This window comes from Oncorhynchus masou, chromosome 16 (genome assembly GCF_036934945.1).
Source record: "Oncorhynchus masou masou isolate Uvic2021 chromosome 16, UVic_Omas_1.1, whole genome shotgun sequence".
NCBI classification, from domain to species: Eukaryota; Metazoa; Chordata; class Actinopteri; order Salmoniformes; family Salmonidae; genus Oncorhynchus; species Oncorhynchus masou.
The window spans coordinates 8,995,499-9,008,092 of NC_088227.1; the positions used below are offsets into that span (position 1 = coordinate 8,995,499).

A 12,594-nucleotide genomic window follows, 5' to 3' on the forward strand; every position below is an offset into this window, starting at 1 on the left:
CCAAACCGAGAGTATATGCGCACTGCTCCCATCAATAGGGAGCGAGCCAAGGTTCGGAGGGAGAGATCACTTTGCACCATACAACTAAGCCCACGGAAGCCCACTAACAATAGCAGAGGGTCCCAACCACTGGGTCACCCGAAGTGACCGACTTAGGCTGCAAGATGAGTCCAAGTGAGTGGCTAGCACTCAGAGCTGGAAGGGCCGCATCAACAATAGCCCCATGGGAGCGACTTCCATTGCAGAAGCCATCATTCCCAGTAGGTGTAGGCACTGGAGAAAACGCACTGAGTGACCCAGCCGAAATGTAGCCAAAATGAAGCTAAGCAGAGCCGGAGCCCGGACACCCTCCATTGGGATAGAAAAGCATGATACATGAGCGAGTCAACAGAATGCAGTGAGACTGTGCCAGAAAGCTCTTTTTCTGGTTTCCTATGAAGCCTAGAGACTGAATACAGGACAGTAGCATGGATGTGTGTAACGCTGCTTGCCGCCTCGATCCCCGTCGTCACTAGTCACTCTCAGCTGCTTGCTGAGGGCATGTACAGTACCAGTCAAAAGTTTGGACACACCTACTCATTCCGTGGTTTTTCTTTATTTGTACTATTTTCTACATTGTAGAATAATAGTGAAGACATCAAAACTATGAAATAACACATATGGAATTATGTAGAAACCAAAAAAGTGTCAAACAAATCAAAATATATTTTATATTTGAGATTCTTCAAAGTAGCCACCCTTTGCCTTGATGGCAGCTTTGCACACTATTGGCATTCTCTCAACCAGCTTCATGCAGTAGTCACCTGTAATGCATTTCAATTAATAACAGGTTGTTAAAAGTTAATTTGTGGAATTTCTTTCTTTCTTAATGCGTTTGAGCCAATCAGTTGTGTTGTGACAAGGTAGAGGTAAGATAGCCCTATTTGGTAAAATACTATTATGGCAAAAACAGCTCAAATAAGCAAAGAGAAAAGTTTTTTAAAGTGGCTAGTGATACATTACATCAAGATGGCAAGATGCAGTAGATGGTATAGAGTACAGTATATGCATATAAGATGAGTAATGTAGGGTATGTAAACATATGAAGTGGCATTGTTTAAAGTGGCTAGTGATACATGTATTATATAATTGTTTCCATTATTAAAGTGGCTGGAGTTGAGTCAGTATGTTGGCAGCAGCCACTCAATGTCAGTGATGGCTGTTTAACAGTCTGATGGCCTTGAGATAAAAGCTGTTTTTCAGTCTCTCGGTGACATCGGGTGGTGTAGGTGTCCTGGAGGGCAGGTAGTTTGCCCCCGGTGATGCGTTGTGCATTCCTCACTACCCTCTGGAGAGCCTTACGGTTATGGGCGAAGCAGTTACTGTACCAGGTGGTGATACAGCCCGACAGGATGCTCTCGATTGTGCATCTGTAAAAGTTTGTGAGTGTTTTTGGTGACAAGCCAAATTTCTTCAGCCTCCTGAGGTTGAAGAGGCGCTGCTGCGCCTTCTTCACCACGATGCTGTCTGTGTGGTTGGACCATTTCAGTTTGTCCATGATGTGTACGCCGAGGAACTTAAAACGTTCTACCCTCTCCACTACTGTCCCATCGATGTGGATAGTGGGGTGCTCCCTCTGCTGTTTCATGAAGTCCACGATCATCTCCTTTGTTTTGTTGACGTTGAGTGTGAGGTTCCTGACACCACACTCCGAGGGCCCTCACCTCCTCCCTGTAGGCCGTCTCGTCGTTGTTGGTAATCAAGCCTACCACTGTATTGTCGTCTGCAAACTTGATGATTGAGTTGGAGGCGTGCATGGCCACGCAGTCGTGGGTGAACAGGGAGTACAGGAGAGGGCTGAGAATGCACCCTTGTGGGGCCCCAGTGTTGAGGATCAGCGGGGTGGAGATGTTGTTACCTACCCTCACCACCTGGAGGCGGCCCGTCAGGAAGTCCAGGACCCAGTTGCACAGGGCGGGGGCGAGACCCAGGGTGAGTGCTACGGGGCGGTAGTCATTTAGCTCAGTTACCTTACCTTTCTTGGCAACATGAACAATGGTTGAAGCATGTGGGGACAGCAGACTGTGATAAGGATTGATTGAATATGTCCGTAAACACAAGCCAGCTGGTCTGCGCATGCTCTGAGTACGCAGCTGGGGATGCCGTCTGGGCCTGCAGCCTTGCGAGGGTTGACACATTTAAATGTTTTGCTCACGTCGGCTGCAGTGAAGAAGAGCATGCAGGTTTTGGTAGCGGGCAGTGTCAGTGGAACTGTATTGTCCTCAAAGCAAGCAAAGAAGTTGTTTAGTCTGTCTGGGAGCAAGACATCCTGGTCCGCATTGGGGCTGGTTTTCCTTTTAGAGTCCGTGATTGACTGTAGACCCTGCCACATACCTCTTGTATCTGAGTCGTTGAATTGTGACTCTACTTTGTCTCTATACTGACGCTTAGCTTGTTTGATTGCCTTGCGGAGGGAATAGCTACACTGTTTGTATTCGGTCATGTTTCCGGTCACCTTAACCCAACTGAGATGGTTTGGGATGAGTTGGAATGCAGAGTGAAGAAAAAGCAGCCAACAAGTGCTCAGAATATGTGGGAACTCCTTCAAGACTTTTGGAAAAGCATTCCAGGTGAAGCTGGTTGCTAGAATGCCAAGAGTGTGCAAAGCTTTCATCAAGGCAAAGGGTTGCTACTTTGAATAATCTCAAATGATTTGTTTCACACGTTTTTGGTTCATACATGATTCCATGTGTTATTTCATGGATTTGATGTCTTCACTATTGTTCTACAATGTAAAAAATTGTAAATTAAAGGAAAAACCCTGGAATGAGTAGGTGTGTCCAAACTTTTGACTGGTACTGTAGGTCTAGAATGGGGCCCAATGTTCCGTCCATTTTCGGAACCAGGAAACACTGGCTGTACCAGCATCCTGGATCTTCGACATAGGAACCACACGTGTTGCCTGTTTCTGGAGACAGGAGAATATTTACTAACTCAAAACGGGCGCTGAGGCCTCAAGAATAGTCAACGTGATGACGCTGCAGAAGTGTGAGAGACACACAATAAATTGTAGCCTGTACCCTCGCATCACTGTTCACATGATCAATGGTGACACTGCACATGCGCGCCACTGGACGGAGCAGACAGCGAGCCTCCCAATGTCATCTGAATGGACAGGACACCACTTTGTGGCCTGGGAGAGATTGGTTCTTCTTCCATTTCCACCACTCTTGACAACCATCAAACTCACATGTTGAAGACAACACTTTTGACACCCGTGAACACTGTGGAACTTCGAGGTTGTTAAAATTGTGCCAAGGTTAACCTAAAGCCCGGCCTACTCTGGGTACAAGGGCTTCGGTGATCAGTGATGTCCCCGATTGGCAGTACTGTCACAATGAGCCTCACTCGTTTTAGGTGGTGAGGTGCATTCTGGTAACCAGCTGGCTCCCAGCACTGGGCGATTTCGAGGTTCATATGAATCCCAGAGACTGTGTGTTGGATAATAGCATTGTCATGTCCAACCCTGCTTGTTCCCTCGACTTCGCTACCAACCACCTACAGGGCCCATAACCTGTATCACTAGACACCTCATAGGGAATAGTGAGCTACAGGCAGGAATCAGCAATGAATCCCAATAATGCCCCCTCCCCATAGGGAGCGAATCCCCCAACTTATTACTCCCACGCTGGGGAGATTGATTAAACACTTTGAACCCCGTGAACAGCATGGGACGCGGGGTACGAGAGGAGCATTAAACATAGACAAGCTTCCAACATGCGTTGTGTTTCCGTGAGATTGTATAGCCCTGCATGAACCCCGGCTCCCTTGTGGACACAGAGGACTCCGGCAATGGCTGATGTAGCACCCAGTTTGACATAACAAAATGTGGGGGAACTGTCATCACAGCTTTGTTTTTTTGTGGAGCAGCGCAGATTCCTCATCGGAGGAACATGCAAGCCCTGCTCTCTCTACTTTCTCAAACTCCAGGAATTGAAAATAGGAATGGGGTTGCCATATTCCCAGGGGAACGCTAGTAAGTTTCATTCAGTGGGAGTTATGCATGCTTGCAGATGTTATTTTTGATTTATTTTATTAAAAAAATATATATTTCACCTTCATTTAACCAGGTAAACCAAGATAAAGCAAAGCAGTGCGACAAAAACAACATCACACATAAACAAACGCACCGTCAATAACACAATAAAAAAATATATGTACAGTGTGTGCAAATGTAGAAGAGTAGGGAGGTAACGTAATAAATAGGCCACAGAGGTGAAATAATTACAATTTAGCATTAACACTGGAGTGATAGATGTGCAGATGATGATGTGCAAGTAGAGATACTGGGGTGCAAAATAGCAAGAGGGTAAGTAATAATATGGGGATGAGGTAGTCGGGTGTGCCATTTTCAGATGGGCTGTGTACAGGTACAGTGATCAGTAAGCTGCTCAGACAGCTGATGCTTAAAGTTAAAGAGTGAGATTTTTGCAATTCGTTCCAGTCATTGGCAGCAGAGAACTGGAACCATCTCTGCGTCCCGCAACTCGGACGAGGTACGTGCATGCGGGAGAGGACGTCACTACCGGAAACACAAAGCCCCCTAAAGAATGTTACACTGTTGTGAAGAGAACCTGTGCCACGGATTAGTAAGGGAACATTGCCAGCCGTCCCCTAGTCTTGCACACAAACTGATTTGAGCGAGGGCAGCCTGAGCATGCACCGAGCCATACAAGACAATCAACGTGAGTATCTTTGAATTGATTGGGACATGGTTGTTAATCATCCCCAGTTTACAATTGGCTCATTCATCCCCCCCTAATCTCCCCTGTAACGATTCCCCAGGTCCTTTCTGTAAATGAGAATTTGTTCTCAGTCACCTTACCTCGTAAAATAAGGGTTAAATACAGATAAAAAAACAAACCCGGCGTGTTAGCTTTCGTCGTTTCAGGTACGTTAGCCATCTTACTTATTGCTATAGCCAGGCCAATCAATTACAAAGAATAACTAATTGTTCGTTATTAGGAGACTTTTGAGAAGCATACAAACTTCAGCACACAACTTCCAGTGGCTGAGCACGCCAACTAAGGGACAATTTAGTTGGCGCAACGTAAAACAGTCTCGTGTTCCAAATGCTTGTTTTAGTAGTGTGCACACTGAGGTGTAATTAAAGTAATGAATCCGAGCCTCACTGTTCTCACCTGTGGAAGGCGGGGCTCACAGCGAGGTGAGGAATTCCTTGACCTTTGGCGGGCGTGACTGTAGATCCTTCAACCGAAGCCGCAAGAGTGCGAACATAGTATGTGGTACTGAAGTTGACTGACTGAAAAGGAACACACTGGATTAGGCTACCATTGTGAACAAAGACCATGGTTGAGTTATTTATTCTACACGTCAAACCGAGTGTTAAAATCTATTGACATTAAAGGGTCGTAATAAGTATTGCGTTGGCACGTCTGTTTGTGTTGCATGAAAAGGTGTTTCCCCCCCCCCCACTTCATTCACAAATGTACAACTTAGACCAGATCACTTTCCCTCCCAGAGACAGGCAGCAGACTTGCAGGCGATCTAAAGCTTGACATGACATGGCTCAGCCCAGTGTACATCTCCTTTTCACTCAGCACCATTGAGGCTTTCTCTGTTGTATCACCAATAGGGATAATGTCCATTTGGCACCGAACAAAGGAGGACATTTACATCACAAGAGACCTTTTACACTCCTGATAGTAAACACATAAGAGGAACACTACAAGCTGGGGACAAAAGCAGACTAAACAAAGGAAGGGCTTTTACTACGAGGCTTAGAAAATAAAGGATTTTTAATGTATACCGATGGAGATGAAATGCAATAAGGGCATTAGATGGAGGCATTCAGTTGCATCTGCGCCCTCTCACTCAGCTCTCAGAGAATAACAACACACTGCAGATAGAGCCTTAGCTCATATCTCTGTGATTCCCTCTGTTCTTCCTGAACCAATGTACTGCATGTCTAGTATTTCGATTTTTCCACTACTACAAAATGGAACAGGAACTCTGAGACAACTGTTGCCGAAATACACCCATTTGTTCATCAGGGCTAGACCATTTGTGTTAAGGTGTGATGAGGTCATCATCTCTCAGAAAATACACATTCTCGTATTCACTGGACATTGTTAATCTATCTATGCATTATTCCTAGGCTGGCTGAAGGCCACTGAGTTGTCAGAAGCAAGGTCATCTTCCCAGAAATCGTTGTGTTTCTTCCCTGCTCAAGGCCCACACCTGCAGGTTCAATAACATGACTCTGATCTCCACGCAAGGCTTCCCGGGCTACTACACCAATGAAAAGATGAGATTCCTGTCCACAAGATAGATACCTGCAGCTTACCTTACTGTCCTTCAAGGTCTACCTGGAAGACTGTCGTCATCAATGTCAATGGAAATCAGAGCTTGGGAATCGTTTTGATCTCATGGACACAGAAATGGCCTGTATAATACCCAGACGCCTGTCAAACACACCTTTCAGAAGGCTCTATAAAAGCTTTTAACATAATTCTTTGCTGCATAATGAACATCTGAACATGAACATCTGTTGTAGACTGTGCCAAGCTGACTAACTCCACTCGCCCTGTCCACTACCCACAGCCATGGCTACTGTGACAGGGACAATACCCATCTGTCTCTCAGCACCTGGATCAAAGTGGTGACGGGCAAGATGGTGGGCATCGACAGGGCAGTCAAGCACGTGCTGGTGTCTGGGGTCAGGAAGGTGCCCTATGATCACCTCATCTTCTATACAGGCCAGCAGTACCAGGTTAGAGGGAAATATGACACACAGGTCTACTACAGGGGTGACCATTTTTTTTGCCTCGGAAGCCGCATTCGGTCTTCAGCGAGGTCCGCAATGATAATTTCCTCGCTGTCAAAATTTGCAAAATAATATGCTCCCTGACTGTTTATATTTCATTTAGGGGATTATTAGTGAGCTGAACACTGTCAAGAAACTGTTCTGATTTGGTTTAAGTTATTTTAAAGTATTTTAAGTTTGAATTGGACCTCCTCGCGCCGGCCGGATGTTTGACACTTCTGGTCTACTATGTAATAGTGTCAGGTGAAAAGCACGCTGTGCTCCATTTAAAAAAAAAAACGCAATAGTAAATCTTAGCGCTGGTGGTAGCGTTATAGGGTTCAGGGGTGTGTCAGAAATATTTTTGCTATTTTCACAACCGTACAGTAATGATGAGCGCAATAGCTGGCGGTGGCGCAAAAGGACTAGATTTTGATGAATAAGTTGTGGGTGTGTCAAGGCTTGGCCCCTGACTGGCCAATCAGAACGTGCTCCATGGCTAAATATGTGGTTGCTTCAAGTTGTGTATTTACCCTTTTATATGTATTCCATTGTCATCAATTCCAATTGAAATGCTAGTCCGTTATAGCCTAGTTCGTTAAATAACCTTCCCCGTATTTGATCATGTTGAACATGTCTGTAGTCCACATTGATCTAATTGCATTGCTTCAATATGGAAATACATTGTTAAACATAGGCTATAGCATTCACACTGCCGTAGGGGCTAGGCCTACTGTAAACTGCCGCCTGGACATGGGACATGGCAAAAGTAGTCAATCATCAAGATTAAATGATCTAAACTACTGACGAAACAAGAACTTGCTTTAAATAGGCTATGTCTGAATACAGTTACAGGCACCGCAATTGCTCTCCGTGGGCGTGTAACACAGACAAGGCAACTAAGACTACGGAGGGTTTTACGCACATCCCATCTATTCAGAAGCTGGATTGAATATCCAATATAAAGACACATGGGAATGTCCACTTTCCATTACACTGCTGGCAAATGTGATGTTTTTATAAACCTCGTGGAACCATCTGACAGATCGGATTTGCACTTCTCCAGAAATAGCAGACGAAATTGCATTGCATTCGAGTAATGCACATTCTTACTTTAGACGGGTTGGCAGAAGGCCAACTGAACCGTCAGATAACTAGCAGCAACGACAAGAAGCTGTCATGTGGGGAATCGTAGGTGGCTCGTTTCTGCGCGGTTGTATCGTGTTATTGATATCATTGACTTGTTTTGAGGTGTTTCTGACTCTTGTCATGTCAACGCTAATATGGCAGAAATGAGCTATCTAGAAAAACTAACAACTTAAATGATGTATTGGAGAGGCAACAAGTGGTCATGGTGCAAATGTATTTCTGTTTTCAATAAACGTTTGGAGACAAAATAGTTTACGTGACGGTCAACAGTCCAAGCCAACCCCGCCTGATAGTTGAGCATGCTCCGGTTTTGTTACTAAACAACCAACCCGTCTATAAACCCATGGGCAGTGAATCTTTATAATAAGTGTTTTTTAATCAAATTAGATGAAAAACAAATCTGTTTTTCAAACAAACAACAACATCTCTAAATAGGATTGGGTCAGAAGCACGATATCATATACCGCTTCTCTCGCGGCACTGTAGGCCTACATTTCTGCTATACATTCACATGTCTATATCGAAATACGAGCTCCTGTCAATTGTATCATTGCCTATGTGTGAGGCAGATTCTCAAAAAAGTCTGCCGTTGATGTGGCATTATAGGTTGAATAGTTTGGAGGAGCTTGTCTTTGGTAATCAGACGAGGGGCACTCTCTGAAAATGGGGATGGATAGCCTACTCCAACAAGCAAAAGGCAGTTACGTGAATTGTGAATAATAAAAAAGGTGAAAAATGTCCTATAGGTAGTGCAAGTCATTTCGACATAATCATCATCATTTCTTAACGCCCTGATGCTGTACTGATGACATACTGTGCTTTTTCTTTTTACGTGCACAATGTTGAATGATTGCTGTGAGGATTTCTAGATTCATCCCTGCTAGGTTCCCTGTCCCGCTGGTGTGGACATAAGCCAACTTCCTCCCGACAGCCAGCTCCTAGCCCCTCCGTAGATAGACCACTTCACCCTCAACAACCACCTACATTCTACCAGTGGCTGCTGATGAACTTTGTAAAGCTGGAGGGTATGAATGTAGCCTGGGTACCAGTCTGTTTGTGCAAACATTCCAGTCCTTGCCACTCCTTGTCATGCCAAGCAAATGTTGAGGAGTGGCACAAACAGACTAGTAACCAGGCTAGCTCCTGAGAGTATTCAGACCCCTTGACTTTTTCCACAGTTTGTTACGTTACGGTCTTATACTAAAATGGATTAAATAAAAAATGGTCCTCTTCGATCTACACACAATCTACCCATAATGAAAAAGTAAAAACAGGTTTTTATACATTTTTAGGTCAAAGAAATTGTCCGTAGAGCTCAGAGACAGGATTGTGTAGAGACATTTCTGCAGCATTGAAGGTCCCCCAAGAACACAGTGGCCTCCATCATTCTGAAATGGAAGAAGTTTGGGCCCACCAAGACTCTTCCTAGATCTGGCCACCTGGCCAAACTGAGCAATCAGGGGAGAAGGGCCTTGGTCAGGGAGGTGACCAAGAACTAATGGTCACTCTGACAAAGCTCCAGAGTTCATCTGTGGAGATGGGAGAACCTTCCAGAAGGACAACCATCTCTGCAGCACTCCACCAATCAGGCCTTTCTGTTAGAGTGGCCAGACGGAAGCCACTCCTCAGTAAAAGGCACATGACAGCCCGCTTGGAGTTTTTCAAAAGACACCTAAAGGACTCTCAGACCATGAGAAACAAGATTCTCTGGTCTGATGAAACCAAAATGTAACTCTTTGGCCTGAATGCCAAGCGTCATGTCTGGAGGAAACCTGGCACCATCCCTACGGTGAAGCATAGTGGTGACAGCATCATGCTGTGGGGTTGTTTTTTCAGCGGCAGGGATGGTGAGACTAGTCAGGATTGAGGGAAAGATGAACGGAGCAAAGTACAGAGAGACTCTTGATGAAAACCTGCTCCAGAGTGCTCAAAACCTCAGACTAGGGCGAAGGTTCACCTTCCAACAGGACAACGACCCTAAGCACACAGCCAAGACAATGCAAGAGGGGCCTCGGGACAAGTCTCTGAATGTCCTTGAGTGGCCCAGCCAGAGCTTGGACTTGAACCCGGTCGAACATCTCTGGAGAGACCTTAAAATAGCTGTGCAGCGACGCTCCCCATCCAACCTGACAGAGCTTGAGAGGATCTGCAGAGAAGAATGGGAGAAACTTCTCTAATACAGGTGTACCTAGCTTGTCGCGTCATACCCAAGAAGACTCGAGGCTGTAATCACTGCCATAGGTGCTTCAACATAACACTGAGTAAAGGGTCTGACTACATATGTAAATGTTCTATTTCAGTGTTTTTACTTTTAATATATTTGCTAAAACCTGTTTTTGCTTTGTCATTATGGAGTATTGTGTGTAGATTGATGAGGAAAAGAAACAATGTAATCCATTTTAGAATAAGGCTGTAACGTAACAAAATGTGTAAAAAGTCAAGCCGTCTGAATACTTTCCGAATTCACTGTATGTACTCTATGTAGGAAGTGCTAAAGGCATGATAACCCCCTTACATTAATTCCCACTGATGTGCCATTATTCAATAGGATATGAATAATAACGGTAATTAGTGAGAAGGGGGAAATCTTTCATCTCTCTCAACCAGGTCTGCCTCCTCCATCTCTCTCCATTTACAGGGTGACATTAATTTCTGAGAGGCTGTGTCCCAAATGGTAATATATTCCTTATATAGTGCACTACTTTTGATCAGAGCCTGTGGGTCCTGGTCAAAAGTAGTGCACTATAAAGGGAATAGGGTGCCATTTGGAACGTAGCCGGAGAAAAGGTTTTCTGTTTTCTGCTGATGAAAAGACTGATGTCATTAAGTGGAATTAATCTTTTTCCTCTGAAGGAATATGAGATGTGCAGTGATCCAGATTAAGCCTATTATATTCACTAATTAGGGGATCTGTTCATTATGGAGGATATCATTACAAAATGCAAATTACTGTTACTATGAATTGAATGTTATAGACAGAATGAAAATGTTTTGGAAATGGCTGTATTTTATTTGTTCCTTATTCCCTCTCAAAAAAAATGAAAGGAATGGAAGAATAAGAAAGAGAAAGGAGGAATAATAATGAATAGAAATCATAGAAATATAGCATGCATTTAATGTGCAGTATTGTACTATGCAGTGGCTTTGCTGTAGCTATCCACTTCAGCACCATGGACAGGGCCACAGAAAATAACTGGAAAACAGTGAGGGCCTTCAATAAACTGCTTTCTGTTTCTACAAAACTAATTTTAAATAAATTACTTTATTCAGGCACAAGCTCTAATCAACTGGGACGCAACCATTGTTGTTCCTCCCATTTAGGATAATACGCCCAAGGGTAGGAATGCCTACCTCGAGCAGAAAGCTGTCACTTCCGAAGCCTGTGCATCAAAGAACCCATTCACTGAGTCTAAACTCATTTAGATCCTCCTTTTGCTGTCATTATTAGCATAATTGTGTTTTCATCACCAAGGCATGTCTTACATACAGAGGCTGAGCTGTAAGAATTCAGAGGTCACAGGGATAGCTGCTCTCATCTCACCCTGACAAGGGGAAGATTAGGCAGTATTTGTTTGGTTGCCTTGCCCCCTTGTTGCCAAGTGACCTGATCTTCCCCATCCACGTAGCGTCTGAGTAATTTGGTTGGCTGTGATAGATTTCAATCAATCCTCTTTTTGTGATTGTAAATTGCATCAAGCTCACTATTCATTCAATCACTGTTCTTTGTTTGAATGTCTAGTTTCTATGTTGGCGCGACAGGTAATACCATCATCACAGCAACACCATCGATGTGTACACCTGTGTGAGGATTCTGTTAAACCTGGGTGTTGAAGGCTTTCGTATCCACTTGCCCACTGATGAAGGCTCTAGCTGCAGCCCCAGCTCCTGCTTCAGTAACCACACGGTGGAGAAGACCTTGGAGAAGTGGGGTCCATGTTCACCACGACTGCTTTCTGGCCAAATGACGGACAGCGTCCTGAGTCAATCACCTTTGTGTCCTTCACCAGTGACAGTCAACCTCTCAGGCTGGAGTGCTCTTTAAGTTCAACACAACAGCTCTGAGAGAAAAGAGGGGCTCTAACTAGGGTGCAGTAACCTTATACTTGATTCAGTGAATTGTTGAAGAGAGCTCTAAAATGGATTGTACAAAAGTGGTTTTGTGGTCTTTTTTCTCCAAAGTGCTTCAATCATTGTTGTTTTCTTATTGTCCATTTTCATTGTCGATTTCATCCTCTTATGAGCAGTGTAAAATAGCTGGTAGAAAAGGGTTTTGATAAAAATTTAGTAAAACTGTTCACATCCTTGATTTCTTGTGGGTTTTCATGAACCTCTCCTCCAATGGGGTGGACTACGATGCCTTTAAGTCCAACAACAATGCCAGTCTGGTGTACGATGGTCGACTGGTCATAGACACCACCTTCCATACCAGCGACTCCACCATCCGTGCTGTTGGGCTGTGGTAGTTTCCCCGGCACTACCACTCAGACCAGTGGTCACACTCCAGATTCAACTCCAGGGAGGTGGACCAGGAGCTGGCTGCTATTCTGCTGCCCTTCTTCGACCTCACCCTGGAACTGGCCATCAACCCTCCAGCCGACCTGGACCGCCTCATCACCAACTACACTCAGGCCAAGATTTAA

At 44.6% G+C, this 12,594-nt stretch overlaps 1 pseudogene; it reads left to right on the forward strand.

Moving 5' to 3' along the window:
• LOC135557154 (cilia- and flagella-associated protein 61-like) overlaps positions 1–12,594 on the forward strand; it is a 39,973-nt pseudogene extending 27,379 nt beyond the window's left edge.